The sequence below is a fragment of the Epinephelus lanceolatus genome, chromosome 20 (assembly GCF_041903045.1).
Source record: "Epinephelus lanceolatus isolate andai-2023 chromosome 20, ASM4190304v1, whole genome shotgun sequence".
Lineage (NCBI taxonomy): Eukaryota > Metazoa > Chordata > Actinopteri > Perciformes > Serranidae > Epinephelus > Epinephelus lanceolatus.
In genome coordinates, this window is record NC_135753.1 from 5,139,706 (window position 1) to 5,147,965 (window position 8,260).

At 44.0% G+C, this 8,260-nt stretch overlaps 1 pseudogene; it reads left to right on the forward strand.

Annotated features, from left to right (window-relative positions):
- The first annotated feature begins 2,233 nt into the window (after positions 1-2,233).
- LOC144458991 (uncharacterized) lies at positions 2,234-3,005 on the forward strand (annotated as a pseudogene).
- Positions 3,006-8,260: the final 5,255 nt, after the last annotated feature.

Below are 8,260 nucleotides of genomic sequence, written 5' to 3' on the forward strand. Positions count from 1 at the left end.
ACATAGCCTGTTAATAAGGATATATTGATCATATCTAATATATGAGTGTTAACTAAAGGAAAGACCTCCTTAAGTAGCCTAGTTGGGATGGGGTCTAAGAGACACGTTGATGATTTAGATGAAGAAATCACTGCTGTCAGTTCTTGAAAGCTCTATGAACGTCAGTCACATCAAGAGTGAGACTGAATGATTGAATTTTTAAGTTGATTGGGGGTAGAAAAGAGTGAGCCCTCTCTTCATTAGGCAGAATTGGAACTGGATGTTGAGATTCAAATAAGGAACTTGATGAGACAAAATGTTCATTGAAACAATTTAGAATGGCTGATTTATCCGTTATAGTGCATGAATCATTCACAATGCAGGCTGGCAATTCGTTTGTGGTTACATTTCCATACAAAGATTTTATTACTTTCCAAAACTGCTTTGGGTCATTAAGGTTGCTAGTAGTTTTATAAAGGTAAAAATCAGACTTGGCCTTAGGTAGGCGGTAAAATGATTTCGGAGCTGTATAAAAATCAACCAGTCAGCAACAACTGGGGGGTTGTCATGGATCCTTTCAGCCTTTCACTCTAAATTTGCAGACAGGAGAATGTTTATTTACAGTTTTAATAAAAGCATCATGAAAATATTTCCAAGCCAATTCTACATTATTAATGAGAGAGATTTTGTTCCAGTCAAAGGCCCACAGGTCATGAAGAAAAGCTTGCTCACAGAACTGGAAGTGCTTAAAATCTCCTTTATAAACAATTCGAGGTCTGGATTTAGGGAGCTTGGCTTGTCTGACAGCAGCAATGACAGTGGTCACTGATATCATTTGCAAAAATATCTATATCTGAGTATTTATGGAGGAGCAAATGTTAAAAATACATCTAGAAGAGAGGATTTCTCTGGGCATTTAAGATTTGGATGAGTCAAGCCATTAATTAGTTATGTGAGGGTATGTGTGTAATTGAAAACGTGTGTTCAATTAAAACAAGTTCTTTAAAATCAAGCCAGAGAGAGCAGCTGTTGACCTTGATAATGTTTACCTTGTGCCGGGAGACTGGAATGGGCATTTAAAACAATATTTATTCACAGAAAATAAAATCAGAAATAAAATCAAAGGTAAAAGTCAATAAGGGTGAGAAGTATCACCCAAAAGGCTAGGCCTGATAAAAGAAGGCTACCAAGGCTAAAAAGGAATAAAAACTAACTAAAAGGAGTATAAAAGTCAGTTCAGGGGAAATGTCTTATCTGTAGAGGGGAGAAGGGTCCACAGTGCATGTGCCGGAAGCTTTGTCAGTCTATGGGGAGAAGTGTGGATCCATCCTTGTGGTTGCTCAGCAATACCAATCCTCCACGCCGGTCCTCAGCTCGTACACTGTCCTCTGCCGGGCGCAGACTCGGGAGCTGTCAGGGTAACAAGATGGCAGTCACTGCACTTTTACACCCAATACATGCACAGTAACTTCACTTCAAGGGTCATTACTCACACGATGGGGCAGAGTATCAACTCCACTCTCGTTGATTGGCACCACTGCCGTCTTCCACGCCTTCCTCCGCCGGGCGTCAGCCTTGTGCATCTGGCCGGTGGTGACAGCTGTCATTTCTCTTCTTGCTCCTCTCCCCCTGGATCACACACTCCTGTTCCTCTGTCTCTCCTGCATTCAAGTCTCTTGCATTAAAAGTCCACCGGTACCCACTCGCAGGTGCAGGCAATGAGTAATTAGTGTCAGCAGTGGGAAGTCAGCACCAGGTAAAAAATTTCAACATAAAAGCACAATAAAACCACTCATAATAACTATAAAAACATGCAACATGCAGAATAACTGCACACTGCACTCAATAATAAAAACACTGCAAACAAATATCAAAACACTGCACTCAGTGGTAAAAACATTGCACACAATAAGCCAAAATTAAAAATAAACAATGCTTTTCACCAGTGTGACAGTTATGTAAGGTTAAATGAGTAACAGGTAGATTTAAAGCTGTCAGAGGCAGGAGACAGCCAGTCCCAGTTAAAATCTCCAGTCAGGAGAATCTCATTAAAATCAAAGGATGATAGTTGCTTACGCAGTGATAACAAATCCTCACTGCTTGCTGATGGGGGTCTATGACAACCTACAACAGTGATCAAATGACCTTTAAGAAGTTCCAATTTTAAGGCAAAAAATTTAAAATGCCTGCTGAGTGATACACACACACAAACATACGTACGTACGTAAGAGCAGCTCACCTGAGAAGGAAGATCATGAGCAAACTGGAAACCTGGAGCCTCCGACAAATCCCAAAGCTGAGTTGCCAAGTACCTTCAGATTATCTGCTAGAAGATGTGAATGCTGCACTAAATACCATCCCTACAAGGACCATCACTGAGTCCAACAAGCTGATTCACAGCACAGCAACAGTAATCCTGGAGATGCTTGGATACAAGATGGACATGTAACAAAAGAACCAATACCCTCCATGGAAGAGACGGTTGAAAGCCAAGATAAAGGCAGCATGGAGAGAGATTAGCCAACCAGCACAGAGGGAACATGATGAATAACAAGGTACCAAGGAAACACAACAAGCTCTCCATTCCTGAGGCACTTGAAACTGCCAAACAAAGACTAACAGCTCTTGCCACCTGGCTGAAGAGATACAAAGAAGTAGATACCAGGAGAATAAACATGATATTCTCCACTGAACCAGCCAAGGTGTTCTCTCAGTGGCAGGGAAATAACAGTAGATCAGACCCACCAAGAGCTGAGATGGAAGGATACTGGAAGGGCATATGGGAAAGAGAAGCATCACACAACGCTGATGCCCAGTGGCTAGTAGACCTAAGAGCTAGCCGCAGTAACCACCCTGAACAAGAATCAGTAACCATCTCAATGGCAGACATCCAGGAAAGAGTGTCAAAGATGGAGAGCTGGACAGCACCTGGCCCTGATATGATCCATACATACTGGCTGAAGAAGCCTACTGCACTCCATGAACACCTAGCAGCACAGATGACCCAGTTGCTAAAGCACAGATGACCTAGCTGCTAAGAGATGGGACCCACCCAGAATGGTTGACACAGGGCAGGACATTCCTGATCATGAAAGACCCCCAAAAGGGAACCACTCCATCCAGCTACAGACCAATAACCTGTCTCTCCACAACATGGAAGCTCCTGTCAGGCATCATAGCGGCTAAAATAACTAGGCAAATGGTCCAATACATGAGCAAGGCACAGAAAGGAATTGGCAGTAACACCAGAGGAGCCAAGCACCAACTACTGGTTGTCAGAGCAATCGCCCAAGACTGCACGTGTGCACTGCCTAGATTGACTACAAGAAAGCCTATGACTCAATGCCACACACATGGATACTGGAATGTCTGGAACTATATAAGATCAACAGGACACTAATGGCCTCCATAAAGAACTCCATGGGAATCTGGAAGACAATCCTAGAGGCCAACTCAAAGCTGGTTGACCAAGTCAGCATCAAATGCAGCATATACCAAGGGGATGCTCTGTCACCACTGCTGTTCTGCGTAGACCTGAATCCCCTCAGTCAGATTATCAAGAAGACTGGCTATGGATACCAATTCCAAAAGTGGGGCAACAATTAGCCACCTGCTCTCCATGGATGACACCAAGCTGTATGCCAACAATGAGTGAGAAATCAACTCACTGATCCACACCACCAGGATCTACAGCAAGCACATAAGGATGTCATTTGGATTAGACAAGTTGGGGCAGATGGTATCCAAGAGAGGCAAGATGATCAGAACTGAGGGAGTTGACCTACCAGAAGGCAACATAGGAGATATCCAGGGCAGCTCCAAGCACCTTAGGATCCCGCAGGGTAGTGGAAATCATGAGGAGGCCGCAAGAAAGTTGACCACAACCAAATACCTCCAGAGAGTAAGGCAAGTCCTGAGGAGTCAGCTGAATGGTCAGAGCAAGGTCCCAGCCATCAACATGCTTGTCATCAGATACCCAGCTGGGATCATAAGCTGGCCAAAGGAGGAGATAGAAGCAACTGATATCAAGACAAGAAAGCTCCTCAACATGCATGGAAGGCTCCACCCCAAGTCTAGCACACTGTGTCAAAGACTCTTATGAAGGTCTTTTAATAAGATATCCACTTCCTGCAAACCTTTCTTTTGTTAATTGTAAAAATAACCACTTTCGCCCTTCTTTTATTTTGATAGTGCCTTTTGATATAATGGGTCTTTTATTTTGGCGCCCTTGGTTGGTACCGGAAGTTTGCTTATGAGAGTAGGTAACTTGACATGAGGGAGATCGCTTCTGAAAGTCAGAAAATTAACGTTAAGAAGGAAGGAAAACGGGTTACACATAGTTAACTACTACAACCCCCAGTAAGGCCCGTAAATAAGGATAAGACTTAGTTAGGCAGTCGGACAATTAAACCAGGACATAAGGTGGCTATGTACAAACAATCCAAAAGTAAAACACAACAAAACACTCCATGCAATTAAAACACCTTGTCCGTTAATAAAAAATAGAATCATGCAATAAAAATATGTCACAATGCCCAACCTCAGTCTCCCTGTTATCAACTCTTGCTACGAGTTAAAAAGGTGCTTTGGTTCTGGGTTACAGAGCGATAAAAATCATAAAAACGATAAATGAAACCAAATAAAACAATACTAAAACAACAGCTGACATCCGCACCATGCACCGAGCTCTGCAATGATGGATAAAAATACTCTCCAACAATGTACATTACATCATGAATACTAAAAACAAAAACCATTAAAAAACATCAAATGTAAAAATAAAAGCACATTACCCCAATTGCTTGTGCGCAACCTCTACGGCTGTCGAGTCTGCTTGACAGTGCAATTATGTCTCCGTCTACTGCTGCTATTTCCGCAGATAAGTGGTAAGTCACTGGGTAATAAATTACTTTAAAAACAGTTTTTAAGAAAGATCACGCTACACTTACCAGTCGCTCGCTCGTAGCCTTTGCCCTAACCAGGTACAAGGACCCCAAACACACCTGGCTGTCTATGCAGCGCCTGCATGGCTGGCCCTGATCACCTACTCACCCGGTCGCATAAAGGATTTGTATTGAATAAACACTCAGCTGGGATGGGAACAAGGTATTGTGCGATTTAATTTGTTTTATGACTGTGTTTAGTGACATATGAATCTGACCACCCAAAGGATGAGCTGCTAAGTGAATGTCTCAGACAAGAGAAACCTGATGAGGACAAAGAGGTGGAGGAGCAAACAACATGGAGGGACAAGCCCCTACTTGGTGCATACCACTATCAGATAGAGGAAGTGGCTGATTGAGGCCAGGGTCCACCACAACAGATCAGACCCAAGTTGCAGGCTGTGCGAAGATGCCCCTGAGACGATCCAGCACATAGTGGCAGGGTGTAAGATGCAAGCAGGATCAGCGTACATGGAGAGGCACAACCAAGTGGCTGGGACAGTGTTGTTGGGATTCACAGGACCACAGATGATTTTTGTTTGGATTTTGTTTAGATTTGTCAAAATCTAAACTGGACATGTGAAGGCTTCTCCTCTCTGCATGCTCTTTGTTCTTCAGACAAAGAGAGCTATTTCTCACCTCAGTGAGAACAGTCGCCAAACTTGACTGGACAGAACTTTTAAATTTGCGCGTCGAGATTACATACAAAGTCAACGCAAAGACGCGATTAGACGTGAATTCGTGCTGGGTGGCGCAATGGACGCGTCTAGTGCGGCGCGATGGACGTGATAGACGCGATAGACGCGTAGGCATCTATCGCCTCATCGCTTGAGTTGAAAATATTGAACTTTTGAGGCGAATTCACATGACGCTGTGCCGCGAAAGCCAATCAGCGTTGAGATTCTCCTGACGTCACTGACGTCAGTGACATCTTGACACCCTGACGTCCAGTTGTTGACACAACAAACTGCTACTCACCGGAGACAGATTGACAGGTGCTCCGCAGCTGAAATGGAGCACATGTAGCTGGTGTCCTGATGGGAGATCCTGGTGCCAACCCTCGCCAACAGGTCCTAAAACTGGGCCCCAGTCAGCCTGAAGTACTGCTGAAAGCGGCTATCATCCAGACGGAGTTCCTGGAGGAGGTGGTGAAACTCGCCGAGCTTGATGTGCTCCTGCAGGATAGGGTGAACCCAAAAACGACGGCGTTTGGCCCTCCGACGCATCTGGGACTTCCAGAGCAGGTACAAAGCAGCGATGGTGGTTATCTCACCCATGGTTGAGGAGAGAATGGCGGGCCAGATGTTGTTATCTAGTGAAAATGGGCGGGCTCGCTACTCGCGCGACTGACGTGATAACGCGAATTAACAAAATAGTCCGGCGTCCAAACTCACGCGTTACACGCGTTACGCGCGAGTAATGCGCTTCACTCGCGCCCGGTGTGAATGCACAGTTAATCTGTAGGTGCCGAGCAGTTCACACCTCTTCGCCCTGAGCTGTGGACCAGCCCAGAGGTGCCCAGATAGGCCTCCTTTTTCTCCTGGACTCTGACCAACTCAGAGGCCATTGCCCCAAACCACTAAAGGGAGGGCAATTGCGCACAGACTTTCTTAACCCTATGGGCCCAAACGACGCCCAATTCACACCTGTTCTTCTCTATGGATTTTCTCTGTGACCATGCGTCATAGCGAGAAGCCACGCATATCACGTGGAACCATAGCTTTCCGACAAGGTTGTCCAGTGTTTTCACAGCGAAAAAAATGACTCACTAAAATGATGTATAACAAAGGTTTCATACGGCTTTGCACACACATTAATCTTGGATGGATTACTCGCGAACACAGGGTCGCACAGAAATGCCACGCATATCACATGAAAGCACATGACCAGAGCTTTCCAGTGATAGCACCAGGGACGCCGCCAGGGATTTTGGGCCCCATGAAAAGAATTTTTACTGGGCCCCTTACCAGAGTTGGGTATAACGCGTTACAAAGTAACGCGTTAGAGTACTTTGATTACTTTTTGCAGTAATGAGTAACCTAACGTGTTAGTTTGCTGTTTGAGTAATCAAATACTTAAGTACATTTTCAAACAAGACATCAGTTACTTCCGTTACTTTTATAACGCTGGTCCTTCAGCTCCGAAACAGCAACGGCTGTCGTTTGGTTCTAATAACAGAGATAACGTTAAACCCGTCAGTCTGAAAGAAGCCATGGAGCTTGTGGCTCACTACGTGGTCGGAGAAATGCTGTCGTTGTCTACGTGGAGTCTAAATAGGTGGAGTAGGACTCGCTGACAGACATATTTCAGACTCAGGACTTGCATTATGCCTGGTACACACTGCTGGTACTCACCAATTATCCCCTGTCGTCTTTCACGGCGTGTGTGATGTCATCAGGTTATTCTTGTCCTGTTTTTATTACTTTGACTATTATTTGAGTCACTGCCAGAACTGTGTCTGTTCCATAGTCTGCATAAAAATATGTGCCAGCCGACATGTTGTTGTAGTCATCTAAAAGTGTCTGCAGATGGCAGGACCTACATTTGAAGCGCCATATGTAAACTGTCAAGCTACTGTATCTTCCACAGGAAGTTCTGACAAATGGTTCAGAATAAAAGTCTATTTAGAAAATGGAGGGATTCTCTAGCCGAGGTTATAAGGGGCTTTTAATTTGAAACAAGTGTTGAGTTTGAAATGATGGTGCGATATGTTAACTTTACAAAGACAACGGAACGGATAAAAAGTAAATATATAAACACACAGAGGGATAAATAAATAACAGACCTTCTATAATGTAGTCTGTTTCAAATGAAGCTGGGAGCCTCTGCAGTTGTGGTGGGTAAAAGCCCGCCGCTATTTGTTAATGTTATTACTTTATGTCCGACCATGAGGATGTACCATTGTTTGCTAGCTTGATGCTAATGACAGTAACGTTAACTCAGCGGGTTGACAAAGTGCCTCTGCTGTTTCACATCATCATTTCCCCCTTTTACTCTGTGTGGAAACATCCCTAGAGGAAATATTAAAAATGCTGGGGTGTTGTTGTCATACAGTTGTCTACGGCAGCAGATCGTTCTGTGTTTCTACTAGTCAAAGTGACGGCTGTGATGGGAGAATTGGATCTCAGTGAAGGGCAAGTGGTCCATAACTTTAATTTTGGAGACAAAAAAATGTAGGCTTAGCGCCCTGTGGTCCATTGCCCAATAGGAAATGTAGAATACTCAAAAGTACTTTAAAAGTACTTAAAAGTTACTTTTCTCAGGGAGTAACGTTGGAAGTACTTTTAAAGTAATTGAGTTACTTTACTCAGGGCGTAACACAATAAAGTAAGTGGTTA